General features: G+C 32.8%; 1 protein-coding gene across 1 annotated transcript in view; it reads right to left on the bottom strand.

Annotated features, from left to right (window-relative positions):
- Positions 1–15239, bottom strand: part of LOC129740003 (uncharacterized) — a 122676-nt gene extending 107437 nt beyond the window's left edge. The window contains exon 1 of the mRNA XM_055731583.1: positions 13402–15239. The gene's annotated coding sequence lies outside the window, so the exon portion shown is untranslated. The remainder of the gene's footprint in view (positions 1–13401) is intronic.
- Positions 15240–17811: the final 2572 nt, after the last annotated feature.

The following is a 17811-nucleotide window of genomic DNA, read 5'->3' as shown; positions in this document are numbered from 1 at the left end:
ATTCATGCATAATTTTTTGATAATCATCAGGTGGTACTGGTTCATTTCCAAGTCGTGGGCTTTTAATTGTTAGCCAGGGATGCCAGGTGTTAGAGATAGAAATCAGGGCAATTCAGAAAAAAAAGTCTTTGTATGTCAGTGCACAAAACTTGGATGCGTGTGAACTGTGGGAGGCAGGGGCGGGAGGCTGTTAGATGGTTTCATATTTGGTTGTCTTCGAGTATAGAAATAAACAAAAAACACACTTTTCTACCATGTAATTGCAGATCTTACTGGTAAATAGAGTTTTAAGATATGATCGGCAAAATACTGATGCATACAGGTGATATTTTCAGTATAATCTGGCACAAATGAATCATTTCTAATAATTTATATCGATGTCTACATCCAATTTAGAAAGTATGTATGTAAAAGCTGTGTACTCAGAGCAAAAATCAGGAAAAAATCTGTGTCTTAGCAATATCTGGAAGATTGATCGAAAGACTTTGTTTCACTATCAAATCAGGACATCTGGCAACCAGCTGTTAGCTGGAATATTTATTCACACACTGTGTGTTATGGTCACGAGAAGTATAAATTGAAAATGCTGAAAAAAATCTTTTTACTATATTTAAACATCCAAAGCACTCGTTTATTTGGTTCCAAATTTTAAACTTTCCTATATATGTATGGGAGAGTGGGGAATCATGGGCCACTTTTTTCGTTGCTCCATTACTTCTTTATTATAAAAGGTAAAATGAAAATAAAAAATGGTTTGGATTTCTACATTTTCAAGGTATCATAAGGTATTTTTTTTAAATTTTTAATAAGTTATTTTCCCCAAGACCTGACTGTTTGAAAAAAGCAATATTTTTTCAATTTTGAAAAATGGTAGGGAATCGTGGGCCACCAAATCCAAATTGACCAAATAACATGCAAAGTTTATGAATTGACCTAAAACTGGGATTTCCTAATTCATTTCGTTATTTTAAAGCATTTTCAGATGATGAAATGGTCGGGATTCGACCAGACCGAACTGAACGCCATCAGCATTTTTTCGAGACACTTGAACTTAATGTGCAAATATTTTCACCTAGAAACAAAATCTTTGATGTTTATGAGCTAGAATCAATAGTTTATAATTCAAGGAACTCATTTTAATCATTCGTATTCGGTTTTGCGATCTAGGATATGAATAGCTCGAGATTTAGTTTCTGTTGTTTTTAAATTTTCTAATGGCGCTCAGTTCGGTCTGGTCGAAGGCCGGCCAAATAAAAAAGAGAGCAGTGTATGATCGCATAGATTTCAAAACCTGGCTCGCGAACGTTTTGGCAAAATCTCTTATATAGGATGGACAAAATATTTTTCATTACTCTTCATTTTGCATAAGAAAACTTTACAGATAGGTAAAACGTATTTTAAGTTCTGAATGTGTATAAAAAATTAAAAATATAAGTGATTCAAGATGTGTAGCCCACGATTCCCCACAAGCTATGATTTGCAAATTGGTTGCGTTTGTGTGACTTATTGATGTTTCATCAAAAATTCCTTTTCCACGTGAAAGATCATGACAAAACTAAGATCATAAGCGTATGAGCATATTTTTGTTATGCACTTTAGGTTCCCCATTGATAAAATTAGCGGGTGTTTTTTTAATTATGCAAGTAAATTTTTCTAACTTTTTTTAGCTTAATAAATAAAAGAAGCATATGATGCGTATTTCAGTTAACAACATATAGGAATATATGCTCACGCAAAGCGACGACGATGACAATTGGTTTAAGATTTTTATCTCAACACACATCTGAGATATTAAAAGTGGCCCACGTTTCCCCAAGGCCCACGATACCCCACTCTCCCCTACATATTTATTCTCAAATCGAATTATACCTTTTGTTAACGTATAACATATTTCAAAAACGAGAATAAAATTTGCAGACTGAATTTGCGGCTTATTCGGTTAATCATATAAATAGGGTGAATTGTTCAGGGAGTCATTACTCCGATTCCATCGATTTTTCTGATCAACCCTTTCAAATCGTCACATTTTCAGAGGTTTACAAATTATTTAAACGAAAGAAGAAGTGATATTAAAAAGTTAAATAAAAATGCAACGTACTGTACAAAAAATGCTGAACATAACTCTGCTTTTGAGCTTGTTATATAGCTCAGTTGGAAAGTCAGTTGACTCCTGAGCCGATGTCCGCGAGTTCGGGCTCAAAAGTAAATATCGAACACAGTTGTACAGGATCAGTTTTTCAATACCTCGTCTGTTAATTGCAATGTTGGTAAAAAAAAGTCGAGAATACCATCCAGACAGTAATTGAAAATGCTTTTTTAAATTTTCATCTCTGAAATCATAAGTCTCAGAGGATTAGCAAAATCTTATATTTAAAAATAGAGGCGTTTTCTTTGTAACACCATCACGTATGAATGGTCGGTCGAAATTAAGTAAAATTTGGTAACCGAGGGTTTTTCGGGCCAGAGATGGTTTGTATAATAGTTTCGAGATTATTACTTTTTATGGAAGGGGGGGCTCCTATACAAAATCAACTAGAAACGGGACAAAACTCGAACAACTTGAAGACGATTTTCATGAAAACTGATTCACGAGCACGAAGAAGTTAAAGATCTGTAAACATTTTCAAACGATTTATTAAGTAACGGATAAAACGAAGTTAACCCGGTCATCCATTAGTGCATAAAAATAGCAACAACGATACATGGTCGGTCGGTATTGAAGGGTTAAATTGATCAATTGTCTTACGGAAAGTTTTCGAAATAACCGCTTCTGTCGACTTTGGAATCACGTCCAAATTCTGCTATACTTGTGATTTGAATAATATTTTAAATAAATTATTCTTATTGTTTGAAAAACTAACTAACTTTGCGTAGAACAGGGTTCACTTCCATCAGAGCCCAAATTGAGGCATAATCAGTTCGACCATTTTCAACAAAACGGAAGGATTTCTGACAAAAAAATATTTTTTCGAGATAACACTAAATAAACACACGATTTCGGGTTCATTTTGGGCCCAATAACAACTGTGCAAATTAAGCTTTAGGATTTGAAATGGGCTGTAGAGAATAAAAGCATAATTGTTTAAAAATTCAAAAATTAATTTGGACAAAGTGACTTTGTTGTTTGAAAAAAAATCCTACAGCTGCATCTTATTCCTGCAGATTCAAAGAACAAATTTGTTGAATAACGTGAACATCTAATATGCGTCAATCAAAAGTTATGACGATTTCAAAATTAAATCAATTAGTTTGATTTTTTTTTTATATCTTTTCAAATGGCACCCCTGCACTGCATGTTAGGTAGAAGTCATTATACGCTGGAAGCTAGCTGGCGTGTCATTCCATATTCGGAAGTGTTTTCGTGTCATTGGTTGGTTCGATTGTCGCGAAAGTTGGTAAAACGTTTGTTTCTGATAAGTTACAATCACAACCCACCTCGGAAAAGGGTTTAATATATAAAATCGACTTAAAATATGGAACAAATTGATCGTTCCCATGCGTGATTTTTAACATATTCAGTACACTACACATGTATTTTTCCCAGCTACTTCGTGCATTGTATAAAAAGTCCTTCATCCACGGTAGGGGGCTCCTATAGCAAATTGACGAAGAAAATGACAAAAAATTTAGTGATTATTTAAGACTAATATCAAGTACAAATTTTTTTTTTGATAGAGTGCCTTCCATTGCAATCTATGTCCAATTCGAACAGATCACAACCATACACTAAATTTTTTTTATGGATTTTTAACTATTTGCAATGATGAAAATTTTTTAAGAAAGGCTGCATCGAAAGGGAATCTACTCACATTTTTTGTTTAGAGATTTTTCGTCGATTTTCTATGGAATTCCCCTTTCCCGTGGTTGGAGCAGTCTTGCTATACAATGCATGGAATTTCTGGGAAAAATATCGGTGTACCAAATTTTATACAAATAAATTATTTGGGAAATGATCGACTTGTCTCATATTTTACGTCGATTATATCTGGGAGACCACCCCCACCCTCCCCCCATTTTCCAAGGTGGTGGGGTTTTTAACTTTTCAGAAACAATTGTCGGCCCAAAAAACTAAACATCGGCCCAATACCAAATTGGGCGACAATCGAACCCACCAATGACACGAAGACACTTCTGCATATGGGATAACACGCCTGCTAGTTTCCATCGTATAATGGCGCCAACCCACCATTCAGTGCAGGGTTGCCATTTGAAAAAATGTAAAAAAAACCAAATTTAATTATAAAATTTTAAAATCATCACAACTATTGATTGACGCCTTTAAGAGATCTTTGGCAAAGTTTTTCTTTGAATCTTCAGCAAGATGCAGCTAGGGCATAGGTCGGCAACCTGCGGCTCGCGAGCCGCATGCGGCTCTTTGGATGTATAACTGCGGCTCTTTAGCTCTATGTGTGAAAATTTTGAAAATCCTCCAAGTTTTTTAGAGTAAAAAGGATTCAAAAAGAAACCAAAAAACAAGTAGAGAACAAATTAACAGCACCTTGTCAGTTTGCAACCGAGTTGAGATTTAGAGTTAATGTTTTTCATAAAAGCCTGATATAGCATTTGGAAGCCTCGAGAAATTTTTCTCCGGCGGTAAAGGAAGTTTTCCGTTGAATTTGTTTTTTTTTTGTTGTTCTGATTTAATCGGATAAAACCGAGCATTTTTTAATCGTCAAATAAAGTCCTCACTGTTGAGATTATGTTGTTGAGATTTTTTTTCTTGAATTGAGTATTTAAAAAATAAATTTTCTTTACCACCGTTCTGATCAAATATGAACACCAGATGATGATTTTTATAATACTTTGAATACTGATAATAATTGTTATGTGTTTTTGTTATAAATCTATTTCTTAAAACTTTTTGTTTATAAATTTTTCAAATACCAATTGAATTCCCTTTCTCAATGTTCCTTTTCAAATCCATGAAAGCATTTCACAAATTTTCAAAAATTTAAGTTCTTCTTTTTAATTTTGAACATAAGTTCAAGTGAAAAAAATTTTTAGGTTTGTTATAAAATATTTTTGTAAGCCGGGAGCTGAGTGCTAGATTTCATTTTAGAATTCATATATAGTATGAATATTTTTAGGTATTTATTCGAAGGAGCAACTTTATTTGGTAAAGAAGCATATTTTTTCATAAACTTTTATATGTCTTCTTACAACCTTTACACACCGAATTTAAAAAAAAATATAATTTTTTAAATCTTTTTTTTATTCTAACAGAAGTTTAAATGAGAACTAGAAAGCTGAATTAGAATGCTTGTAATAAAAAAAATTAAAAGAAATTTTAAAACCTTATTATCAGACCACATCTCGTGACCGATCGTTAAATTTGGTTAAATTTTGACAATTTTTTTTAAAATCCGTTAAATGAGCATTTATGAATTAAAATTTGTTGGTTAATTTAATCTAAGGCCCAATAAATATCTATCTATTTGAAATGATAGTTTTATGCGCATAACAAACAAATGAATCTCAATGGCTTTCAACTGATGTTCAAAACCAAAAAAAATTAAGTCTTATTTGTTGAATTTGAAGAAAAAAATAATCACCGTTTTGTTTTTTTTAAAATTATTTTACCTCTTGTAGTATACATTTTTACGATATAAAAATTCAATGCATCATTTTAATATTTCAACAGAGCACATCGAAAGTCTATTTTTAATCTGGGAATAGGTGTAAGGTAAGAATTGCACCAAAGTTTGAAATGATAAATTTTATCAGGTCACAATGGCAAATCTGCATAATTTCAACGTTACTAAGCTGTACTCGTTTTGAAAATGTATTGATTTAGAAGAATGAAAATCGCTTCCGTTTGCCAATAAAACAACGAAAATTTGTGGCGATGTGAAGAAGGATGATAAAACTGAGTTCACATCAGGATGCAATGTATCATAGCGATCACCATTTTTTGTAGTAAGGATAAAATGAAGTGCGGCTCTTTCAAACCTGGAAATTTCCTTAATTCGCAATTTTTGGCTCTTCTGTCTCAAAAGGTTGCCGACCGCTGAGCTAGGGTAATTTGAGCTCAGTTTAACAGTGAGGCCGTAGAATGTTTTGAACAAAAAAAGTCACTTTTTCCATACTGGTTTCCCTACAAACTTTGATTTTTTTTTTGCTACAGCCAATTTCAAATTTTAGAGCCACCAAAATTAGCAGAATTGCTTTTGGGCCCAAAACTAACCTCAAAAGGTTTGATACTTTTTTTTGGCCGGACTTTCATCAGTCTAGTGTTTATCTTTGAATCGGAAATTATCGAAAAATTTTCGTCTAGATGTCTTCGATGTTTTCCAAATTTTTTTATAAAGAAATTCAAATGAAGTTTTATAAAAAAGATTTTTCCTAGATTTTAAATTTCGCAATACTACGATAAAAAAAATAATAGGATTTTTGTTATTTTTTTATAATATATTCTAGGCTGAGGTAAAACTTTAGGACAAATTTTAGATCAAGAGGCGCAATTTGCAAGATAAATCAAGAAAAATTCCATGTATCTTAATTCAAAATTTCTTAACGTCAAAAGATTCACTACCAACAGGTTTCATAGTTAGTTTTTTTTCTGCATTTGCCTAATGAATGTTATAGAAAAAGGAACAAATTTTTGTTGACCTATTGCAGAATGATGTAGCTTGTAGAATGCAATAATTATAATTGGGAGTCTTTCTCAGAAATTCAGCAAACAATATTTCCCATGAAATAAATTTCCAAATAATTAATTTTTGCTCTTCACATCTAAATAAACATAACCATGAAGTTATTACTTTCCAAAAAAAACTATATGTTATCAGGAACAGGACAAATCCTATTTGATGTTCCCGAAAATTAATTTCATATTGACTTACTCTTTCCCCTGCACAACCTCTTTCCTTGCAGCCTAAGCAAACTTTTCCCCACTTTGATACCTTGGATAAGTAAATAGTGTCCGGTGAATTTTCTTTCTGTTTTCGTTTGAAAATTTAGCCAATTTCCAAACAGTTTCGCCGAATTGAATTCTAATTTGTGAGTTTCAATATTTTCTACTCATGGTGGAAGATAGGGGAATATCCTACGTATGACAGGAAACTATCAGCCCGGAAAGGTCACAGCTGTCAATTGGCCGTTTAATCTCAAAAATGGTCCCGAATCTGGAAGGTTTATGTAAATATCTCGGATGCTAATATGACTTCGATGAAGCTACAAACGAACGCAATGGAGTGAATACCGATATGATAAGAGCAGGAAAATTCCTAACGGGTCCAAATCAATTGGAAAATATATTCCTAAAATAAATAAACTTCAACAACAACAACAACAAAAACGAGGGAAACAACAACTTGTCACATGTCCTGAAGCGAGTCCGACCTAACTAGGAGGTTGATTCTTGCATGTCTGTGCCAGAAAAATGGTGACCATTCCATCATCTCTCGTGTATCGAATATCTGATACCCAGTTAACTTACTGTAGTTGATAGTAGCTGGAGCAAAAATTTTGTTTTTGATGCTAGGAAGGTAAATGTTATAGAACCCTGGCTCGGGGGGCAGACTGGATTGAAAATCCCGAACCGGAGAGATATGTGTTCAACTGTCATAAATTTCCATATTTCCCCAAACGACACATGGAAGCCTACCTCCTGGTGTGTCTTGCTTTCGTTTCCATTTTCTGCAGGTTCCGTCGGCAAAGTTTGCTCAATTTTGTGAGCAGGAAAAATCGGAAAAAAACAGGAGATTGAAACAAAACACTAACCGTACATAGCCATACCAGGGACGAAAAACGATCTCGTTTTTTTCTTGTTCGTTCTCTGAGTCTGCATACCTTATTTTTTTTTTGTTCGTTTTTTTTTAATCATACGAGTAAATGTACGTCATAGGATAGTTGATTCTCCCGTTGTAGAAAACCCGGGAAAGACGAGATCGATGCAGATTTTTCGGCGTGTTTATGCTTCTTCTTCAGTTTCCGGGGATAGCTTAAAATTTGAAGCATTCAAGAATTCTCGTTTTTTTTTTCTTATAAGCATAACTCAAATATTTTTCAAGTTCAATGATGAAACTTTATTCCACAAAATTGAACACAATAATGACCAAGACTCAAACAATAGTGAATCGGTAAAATTTGGTCGATCGTATTTTTAGATATAAAAGGCCGAATTTCGGTGTTTTTCTGTTAAGATTTTTTCGTGGTCCTTAATGTGTTAACACATTAAGATCAATCAAAAAGCCAATAATGTTTTCTTATTTGAGACCGAACTGAAAATATGTTGATATGTTCGTAAAACGTCATAATTGTCCAAACTGTCAAAATTGTCAAAATTGTCAAAATTGTCAAAATTGTCAAAATTGTCAAAATTGTCAAAATTGTCAAAATTGTCAAAATTGTCAAAATTGTCAAAATTGTCAAAATTGTCAAAATTGTCAAAATTGTCAAAATTGTCAAAATAGTCAAAATTGTCAAAATTGTCAAAATTGTCAAAATTGTCAAAATTGTCAAAATTGTCAAAATTGTCAAAATTGTCAAAATTGTCAAAATTGTCAAAATTGTCAAAATTGTCAAAATTGTCAAAATTGTCAAAATTGTCAAAATTGTCAAAATTGTCAAAATTGTCAAAATTGTCAAAATTGTCAAAATTGTCAAAATTGTCAAAATTGTCAAAATTGTCAAAATTGTCAAAATTGTCAAAATTGTCAAAATTGTCAAAATTGTCAAAATTGTCAAAATTGTCAAAATTGTCAAAATTGTCAAAATTGTCAAAATTGTCAAAATTGTCAAAATTGTCAAAATTGTCAAAATTGTCAAAATTGTCAAAATTGTCAAAATTGTCAAAATTGTCAAAATTGTCAAAATTGTCAAAATTGTCAAAATTGTCAAAATTGTCAAAATTGTCAAAATTGTCAAAATTGTCAAAATTGTCAAAATTGTCAAAATTGTCAAAATTGTCAAAATTGTCAAAATTGTCAAAATTGTCAAAATTGTCAAAATTGTCAAAATTGTCAAAATTGTCAAAATTGTCAAAATTGTCAAAATTGTCAAAATTGTCAAAATTGTCAAAATTGTCAAAATTGTCAAAATTGTCAAAATTGTCAAAATTGTCAAAATTGTCAAAATTGTCAAAATTGTCAAAATTGTCAAAATTGTCAAAATTGTCAAAATTGTCAAAATTGTCAAAATTGTCAAAATTGTCAAAATTGTCAAAATTGTCAAAATTGTCAAAATTGTCAAAATTGTCAAAATTGTCAAAATTGTCAAAATTGTCAAAATTGTCAAAATTGTCAAAATTGTCAAAATTGTCAAAATTGTCAAAATTGTCAAAATTGTCAAAATTGTCAAAATTGTCAAAATTGTCAAAATTGTCAAAATTGTCAAAATTGTCAAAATTGTCAAAATTGTCAAAATTGTCAAAATTGTCAAAATTGTCAAAATTGTCAAAATTGTCAAAATTGTCAAAATTGTCAAAATTGTCAAAATTGTCAAAATTGTCAAAATTGTCAAAATTGTCAAAATTGTCAAAATTGTCAAAATTGTCAAAATTGTCAAAATTGTCAAAATTGTCAAAATTGTCAAAATTGTCAAAATTGTCAAAATTGTCAAAATTGTCAAAATTGTCAAAATTGTCAAAATTGTCAAAATTGTCAAAATTGTCAAAATTGTCAAAATTGTCAAAATTGTCAAAATTGTCAAAATTGTCAAAATTGTCAAAATTGTCAAAATTGTCAAAATTGTCAAAATTGTCAAAATTGTCAAAATTGTCAAAATTGTCAAAATTGTCAAAATTGTCAAAATTGTCAAAATTGTCAAAATTGTCAAAATTGTCAAAATTGTCAAAATTGTCAAAATTGTCAAAATTGTCCAAAATTGTCAAAATTGTCAAAATTGTCAAAATTGTCAAAATTGTCAAAATTGTCAAAATTGTCAAAATTGTCAATATTGTCAAAATTGTCAAAATTGTCAAAATTGTCAAAATTGTCAAAATTGTCAAAATTGTCAAAATTGTCAAAATTGTCAAAATTGTCAAAATTGTCAAAATTGTCAAAATTGTCAAAATTGTCAAAATTGTCAAAATTGTCAAAATTGTCAAAATTGTCAAAATTGTCAAAATTGTCAAAATTGTCAAAATTGTCAAAATTGTCAAAATTGTCAAAATTGTCAAAATTGTCAAAATTGTCAAAATTGTCAAAATTGTCAAAATTGTCAAAATTGTCAAAATTGTCAAAATTGTCAAAATTGTCAAAATTGTCAAAATTGTCAAAATTGTCAAAATTGTCAAAATTGTCAAAATTGTCAAAATTGTCAAAATTGTCAAAATTGTCAAAATTGTCAAAATTGTCAAAATTGTCAAAATTGTCAAAATTGTCAAAATTGTCAAAATTGTCAAAATTGTCAAAATTGTCAAAATTGTCAAAATTGTCAAAATTGTCAAAATTGTCAAAATTGTCAAAATTGTCAAAATTGTCAAAATTGTCAAAATTGTCAAAATTGTCAAAATTGTCAAAATTGTCAAAATTGTCAAAATTGTCAAAATTGTCAAAATTGTCAAAATTGTCAAAATTGTCAAAATTGTCAAAATTGTCAAAATTGTCAAAATTGTCAAAATTGTCAAAATTGTCAAAATTGTCAAAATTGTCAAAATTGTCAAAATTGTCAAAATTGTCAAAATTGTCAAAATTGTCCAAAATTGTCAAAATTGTCAAAATTGTCAAAATTGTCAAAATTGTCAAAATTGTCAAAATTGTCAAAATTGTCAATATTGTCAAAATTGTCAAAATTGTCAAAATTGTCAAAATTGTCAAAATTGTCAAAATTGTCAAAATTGTCAAAATTGTCAAAATTGTCAAAATTATCAAAATTGTCAAAATTGTCAAAATTATTAAAACTAAAATATGTCGATAAAATTTGGGAGATTCGTGTTGGTTTTCGCTAATATATTTTTTGAGATACATGTTTCTTTATTCCCATAATTTATTTTCATTTTTCTTAAAAGGGGTCTTTTAGAAGATAGGTCTTTTAGAAACTCATAAGGTACAGTATTTTTTTATCAAGATCGTTTACTTTGTATTGCATGTAGACTCAATAAGCATCTTAACAACCACTTTACAGAGAGCATAACACAGATTATTTTTCAATTCCACGAGTTTATTCTTCATCTTAAAATAAATAACATAATAATAGATTATTAAAAAGTTAAATAGAACGAAGCCGAGATAAGAAAAAATCATTAACAAATTTAAAGTACTACAATTATAGTAATACATTCTTTAACAGTCTTCAAATTCTGTGCACTTCCTGAAAATTCTTTTAAAATTCATCATATATTAATAACATAAAATTAAATCTGAACTATTGGTTCCTACCTTGAAATTTTAAAACATTTAGAGCATTGTATAGAACGTTTCATTTTTAGAATTTTTGTTGTAATTTTTTATATTTGTGCCCTAATATTTAATTCAAAATTTAGTGGTTTTGCTAATTTATTGATTTCATAGGAACCACATTGAGGGAAAAAAGCTAGCATTATCAAGACCCTAAATACAATCTCTTATGGGAAATTTTAGTGATCATTGTTGGTTTATTTTTACAGTCGTTAAGTGATTAGGTTATAATTTCCATCAAAATTTGATTATTGATAAAAGCCTTCAAGGAAGCAATAGGAGTTTCAATAGGAACTATCTAGGAGCATAGAAGGTAAAGAAAAATCTATGATCGCACCGTTTACCAAAATGGATCCTGATCTACACCTCTCTTTACTAACACAACCCTTCCTGAGATACTTGAAAATGGATTCGAAGACGTATTGTCGAATTCCATTGCAAGGGGTTGCTAGTTGAACAAAAGAGTATCTTACGTACGTATATTCCTTCCATTTATCCCCATTGACTACGAAGACGTGGCCGGCGCCGTTATCGATTATTTTTCAAAAAGAGGGAGAACTAGGTTAAATTTGAAGTTAATTAATCCAAATCTTAAGTGTATCCGGAAATTAGCGTTTCATTTATTAACGTTTCCTAAGGATTATAATTCTAAATACCCCTTACTGTAAATCTTTTATCTTTCTGTATCTTTTTTATCGAAAGATTAATAAGCTTATAGATTAATAATGTAATGAGGAGACTAGAAATTACGTTCCAAATATAATTTTTTTGAATACTATTTAAATGTTTTATTTTATTTTTATCTTCATTTTAAATCTTGATTCTTACAATCAGGACTGTAAATTTCAATGTTCCACATTTGTTGTTTTTTTTATGCTATTCAAAATACTATACAAACAATCAAATTTCTTTTTCAGATTTTTGCGTAAATATCCATTACTGTTTCTTAAAATTTATTTTGAATTTGGGGTCTGTACTCCGAGATTTGATTCTCAAACCTTGTATTTACAATTCTAAATAAACAAAAAGGTTAAAAATTTTGACACCCATTCTATCAAGGAATTATTGTAAACCCATGTCATTAAATGATTTTTAAAACCAGTTCCGTCAAAGCTGAATATGTTTGAAAATTAGTAGGAGTTTAGTTAAACTTTTACCATCCAAGATATGATTTAGAAGAGACTTTTGAGACTCGTAAACGGAGAAATAATGTTATTTACTTTCAGAAGTCATGTTCAACGCTCTCCAATAAGTCTTTAAAGAATAAAATTGAGAACTTTTAACGAACACATGGAAATTATACAGAAACTATTTTAGGTTAATTTTGTTACGAAGCAAAAAAACCAACTTCAGCTTTTAAAACTAAAGCGATTCAGACATTAACATTTATTTTTCTCTAAGGAATTAACACGTTAATCGCAAAAAGTGTAAAAATACGTTTAAGTTTGAAAAGTTAAAACACAAATTTGGAGATATATATTTTATTCAAAATCATCTCGGATTGTAATCAAATTTTTCTCCGTTCTCTAGCCAAAACGATATTTCCTGTTGATGTTTCGGCCTTCCAAAGTTGGAGATTTTCGGAGTGGGTGATGCTTGGTGACGAACGTGTCAAAACTTATTCACCTTCAAGACTCAGATTCAAAACAAAAAAATCCAGAATCATTATTTAGAATCAATATTGATAATAACCTTTACCAATTTAGGATTCTGAGTGCAGATTTTACAAATATAAACCAAGCTATATTCAGAATTTGGGATTAAGGAATTTTTAACGCGGTAGCTTAAAATTGACAATTAAAAATTTGATTTTAAATTATTTTCTACGTTTATCTTAATTTAAAAATAAGAATTAAAAATCCGGACCGTAATTTTGATTGAAATTGTCAGTCTGAATTTGGAATCTGGAGAACCAAAATTAGATATTAGTCAGAATATGCATTCCGGACCAAATTTTTTTGTTAGTTTAAGTATATTTTCCTTATTGCTTGGAAGATACTGATTGGGCAGTTTTCAATAGGAGCAGGACAAGTCTGATATTTGAAAATTTGTTCCAACCAACCTGGCCCTGCTGCTGACGGAGCTAACGAAGGGTGGCGCCGTCGGAACCGGTGCCTCGGTCCTGTAGTAGTACTCGATGCTTCCGTTCAGTCCACTGCCGGCGCCAGCTGCCAGGGAACCTCCAAAGCCTCCGTCGTTGCCTCCACCGGGTGTTCCGACGATCAGAAGCGGATCGTCTGCCCTCGTCGCCCGGTTCGGTGCTAGCAGCCCGAAGCAGGATTGTAACCCACCGGAGATCTGCGGGTAGAAGTTCTGGTTCAGTCGCAGCAAGGCATGGCAGCAGTCGTCCAACGGATGATGTTGGTGCTGATGCTGTTGGCCTTGCGTGGGCTGATCCGAGTTTTCCACCGGGTTATCCTCCTGCTGCTTCTGCTGGCACTGGCACCGGCCAGAGCAAAGGTGATCCGTTTTTGCGAGGGAACCGGAACACCAGCTCCCTGCTTCCTCGGGGTCGTTGGGTCGAAGGGTTTTCTCGTTTCTTTTTTCTTTAAGAAAAAGGGTGGATGGCCGCTGCTATTTTAATCCTTTTTTGTGGCCCTGTTTTTCTATTTTTGGGAGATGGGGAAGCAATCGATCCGAGTCTTGCTTCCCACTTGCGATTTTCTCCACACTAGCCAAGCCCACCAAACGGCGGTGCTACATTGGCTTTACACTCGCGTTTTTCCTTCTTCAAGTTCTACCACGGACACAAATTGCCGTTGGAGAACCACCGATAGAACTGGGGCAACACACGATTCAGAACCAGAGAGTGAGAATGCGAAGGAAGAAAATAGACACGGCACGCACTTTTTGCCTCTTCCTGCCAAAGCTTCGATAAATAAAACATTGAGAAAATAAAAAAGGGCAACAAAATACGAAACTTGGCCAAACACTCTTCCAGTCACAAGAAGAAGATACACTCTAGCAAGTAGTTAATATTCCAAGGTTCAACATACACAGCTCGTTTCGCTGGGAGTAAATTCCTGGCCCTTTTCGGTGGCACTTTTTTGATTGCTCTCGATTCTCGGAACAGATAATTCCTGCTGCTTCTGCCTCTGTCAGTCTGCTGCTACTGTCCGCTGTTGTCCACCGTAGGGACACATCCTGCTCAGATCATCCCATCGAGCAACATCCGGACCAGCAAAAACCGGTCCGGATCGGTCTTTCCGAAACACTCCCCTCGAATGGCACCAATCACGGCAGGAGGCAGATTCCGGAACCAGCCATCCAGACAGGGAACCGAAAGGAACAGGAAAAAAAATCAATTCTCGGGATGACAGCAGCACAACACACAGAATTCTTTCACGGCTCCTTCTTCCTTCAGGAACGAAAAACTCCCATCGCGGCGCGGCGAGGCGACCAGAACCAATCCGGGAAGGTTTTTCCCGATTTTCACTTCCACCCTGCTACTGCTGGTCCCGTGAACGCACTCACACTAGCACAAAATTTTCACTTAACGAGAAGCAGGAAAAATAGAGCCTCCTCACAAACATGGACCGACCCGAGATACTACAACACACCAGGGGCAGACACCGTCGTCGTCGTCGTCGTCGTATGTGCGAAGGGAAAAAATCCGTTTTCCCGACGACGATTTTTCCCTCGAAAATTGCTTTCCAAAATCATTCACTCACTCACAATTTCGCGCACCGAATTTTCACTAAAAGAGGAACTTGAAAGTAGTAGATAGCTGCTAAAGAGTGCAGTTTCCTAGTCGATTTGAAGTGTTCCAGTTTCCACAAAATTCAGTCACACATATTTTCAGACATCAGAAAAGGCGAAACTGGCCTTTCGTTCGTCGTCCGCGAGAGGGGAACTACACTTCCTGGATTAACGGAGGCAAACTGGCATCTGACAGTAGCCCGTTGCTCCGCTGGCTCTGGAAGGTCCTGGCTCTGGTCTGGTAGTACTCTTGTACTACCAAAAACCCGCTGTCGTAGTGCACTCACTCAAACCAGAGAGAGAGACTTCGAAAATGAGTACTACACAATGAGTGACTGACTGCCACCATTTATTGGAGCCGTTTTTCCGTTAACGTGTGTACGCGGAAAAGCGTCGTGGGATATTCCACCCATTTCACCAACACACATGACAGTCATCAGACAGAGTTTACTCTTCTCCTGTTTGATTTTTGTAGGAGAGAGTAAACATTTAGTTTGACAGTTTGTTGGCAACAGGGATGCCAAAGAACAACAATTTGTTTTTCGCTGCGATTGAGAACTCAAAACGAGGGTAAATAGTTGGACTTCAGACTTCGGTGGAACGTTCATCACACATTTTGACTGCCGAAACAAGCAAGACACAAAAAGAGTTTAAACATTTTTTTGGGTTCTTGATCGTAGATTTACGAGCTTGGTGACGTAATTTTTTCAACCATTCGTCCAATTTGGTTCAAAATTTCCAAGTCCGAACATGCTTTTTTTTTTTAAATAATTGAAAAATGTGGGAGAATTTAGGCCAAAAACATCCATAACTCCCTTTTCCGAATGGTGCGGTGGTTCAAACAGCCTTCATTGAATTGCTCGCAAAAAATCACACAAAATTAGTCCCGTTTGGTTCAAAATTTTCAAGTCCGAACATGCGTTTTTTTTTTAACAATTTAAAAAATGTAAGGGAATTTAGGGTAAAATAGCCATAACTTCATTATCTGAAGCGTGCGGTCGCTCAAATAGCCTTCATTCGACTCCTTGAAAAAAAATTACATAAGATTCGTCTAATTTGGTTGAAATTTTTGAAGTCCGAACATGCGTTTTTCTGCGATTATTGAAAAATACAGGGGAATTGAGAGTAAAAACAGCCATAACTCCATTTTCCCCAACGTGCGGTAGCTTAAACAGCCTCCATTCGATTTCTCAGAAAAAATTACACAAGATTGGTCTATTTTTGTTCAAAGTTTTCAAAACTTAATAGGGTTTTTTTTCTGGATTGTTTACAACATATAGGGGAATTAGGGGTTAAAAAGGCACCATAACTACGCTCGTAAGCTCCTGCGGCGTCTGAAACTATGTCAAATCGCTTCTTTGGAAATTTTCACTAACGAAAAGTACTTTTTCATAGATTTGTTTTGTGTAGAAGGGATGATACTGAATTTCTTCACGGTTTAAACACTGTTTTCCCCATTGTGCATTCTTTAAACATTTTGAATAAAATGCTAATTTTTGCCTAAATAACTAGCTGGTCAGGATCAGGCAAAAAAACGTATTCTTACAACCAGATACCCCCCAAAAAATAAGGATTGTATTGTGCCGCAAACAAACCAGTGACACCTATCAATAAGTAGTTTTGTAAATGTTATTAATCTCCTAAGAGGACGAATGACCATGTTGGTTAAAATCCTCTATAAATAAACAAAATAAAAATAGAAATCAATAAGTAGTGGCTCCAGAGAGTAATAGAACAGATATGTACTGTATCCTGTAGTTTTTGAGTAAATTTATCTTTATGAACAATCTAACCAAAAAAATTCTTAAGTTACTACAGCTAAGCACTTAGATATACCTACGAAATTGAAGAGAATGTGGCGAATATTTCCTGACTCTTAAAAATTACTTTCTTAAAGTGAAATCAATCTTCAATCAATTTAGAATAATTTGTTTCTAGCTCCATCATCCATGGGGTATGGTGAGAGTGCAAATGATTACTTTATGTGAACTTTTTAACACCAGATATTTTTAAAATAAATTTTTGAAAAGTAGTTCATATTGATTTTGGACAGAATTTGACATTTAAGAAACGGTGGTAATTTCAGAAAAAAGTAGTTCTACAGAGAGTGAAATAAGAATTTGATTGTTAAGATATGAATGAATGAAAATCATCAAAACATTCTTCTGCAATTTGTTTTGAATTGTTTAACGAATAAATCAAACAGAAGTTAACTTTTTTTTGGACGTTGCAATTGGCGTTGAGGACAAAAAGTACGGAAAAAAGGTGCGAATTAAGAATAGTACCACTTGTGTTTTTCAACAAAATCAAGATTATTTCTAAAAATTTATTGTGTAAAAATGAATTATAATGCATCAATGGTTTCAAAGATTTTAAAAGAGGGTTTAAAAATATGCTCCTCTTGCTTTTAGGAATTTGATATTTGAGCTGTAATTCTTTACCAAACTATTTATTTTGTTTTTTAAAAAATTCAATTCAAACAAATTTTATAAGAAAATTTTGGTGATTTTCAATCATTCATATTTTCACAAGCAAAACACATAATGTTACAATTCTCATTTCGCACTTTTTATATATTATTTTAATTAAAATAGAAATATGCTTCGCCTGTCACTTAAATTTCTGTAAACATTACTTGACATTATTCTTGATTCTTTTGATGATATCCAGTTAACTATTGACACAGTCATTACAAAGTTGATTTCATGTGCTATGAAGAGCAAACAGTCTCAACAATGACATCAAAACTTTTAAATTGTTGATTTTTACTTCT

This window comes from Uranotaenia lowii, chromosome 1, assembly GCF_029784155.1.
Source record: "Uranotaenia lowii strain MFRU-FL chromosome 1, ASM2978415v1, whole genome shotgun sequence".
Lineage (NCBI taxonomy): Eukaryota > Metazoa > Arthropoda > Insecta > Diptera > Culicidae > Uranotaenia > Uranotaenia lowii.
This window is presented reverse-complemented; position numbering and strand designations above follow the sequence as displayed.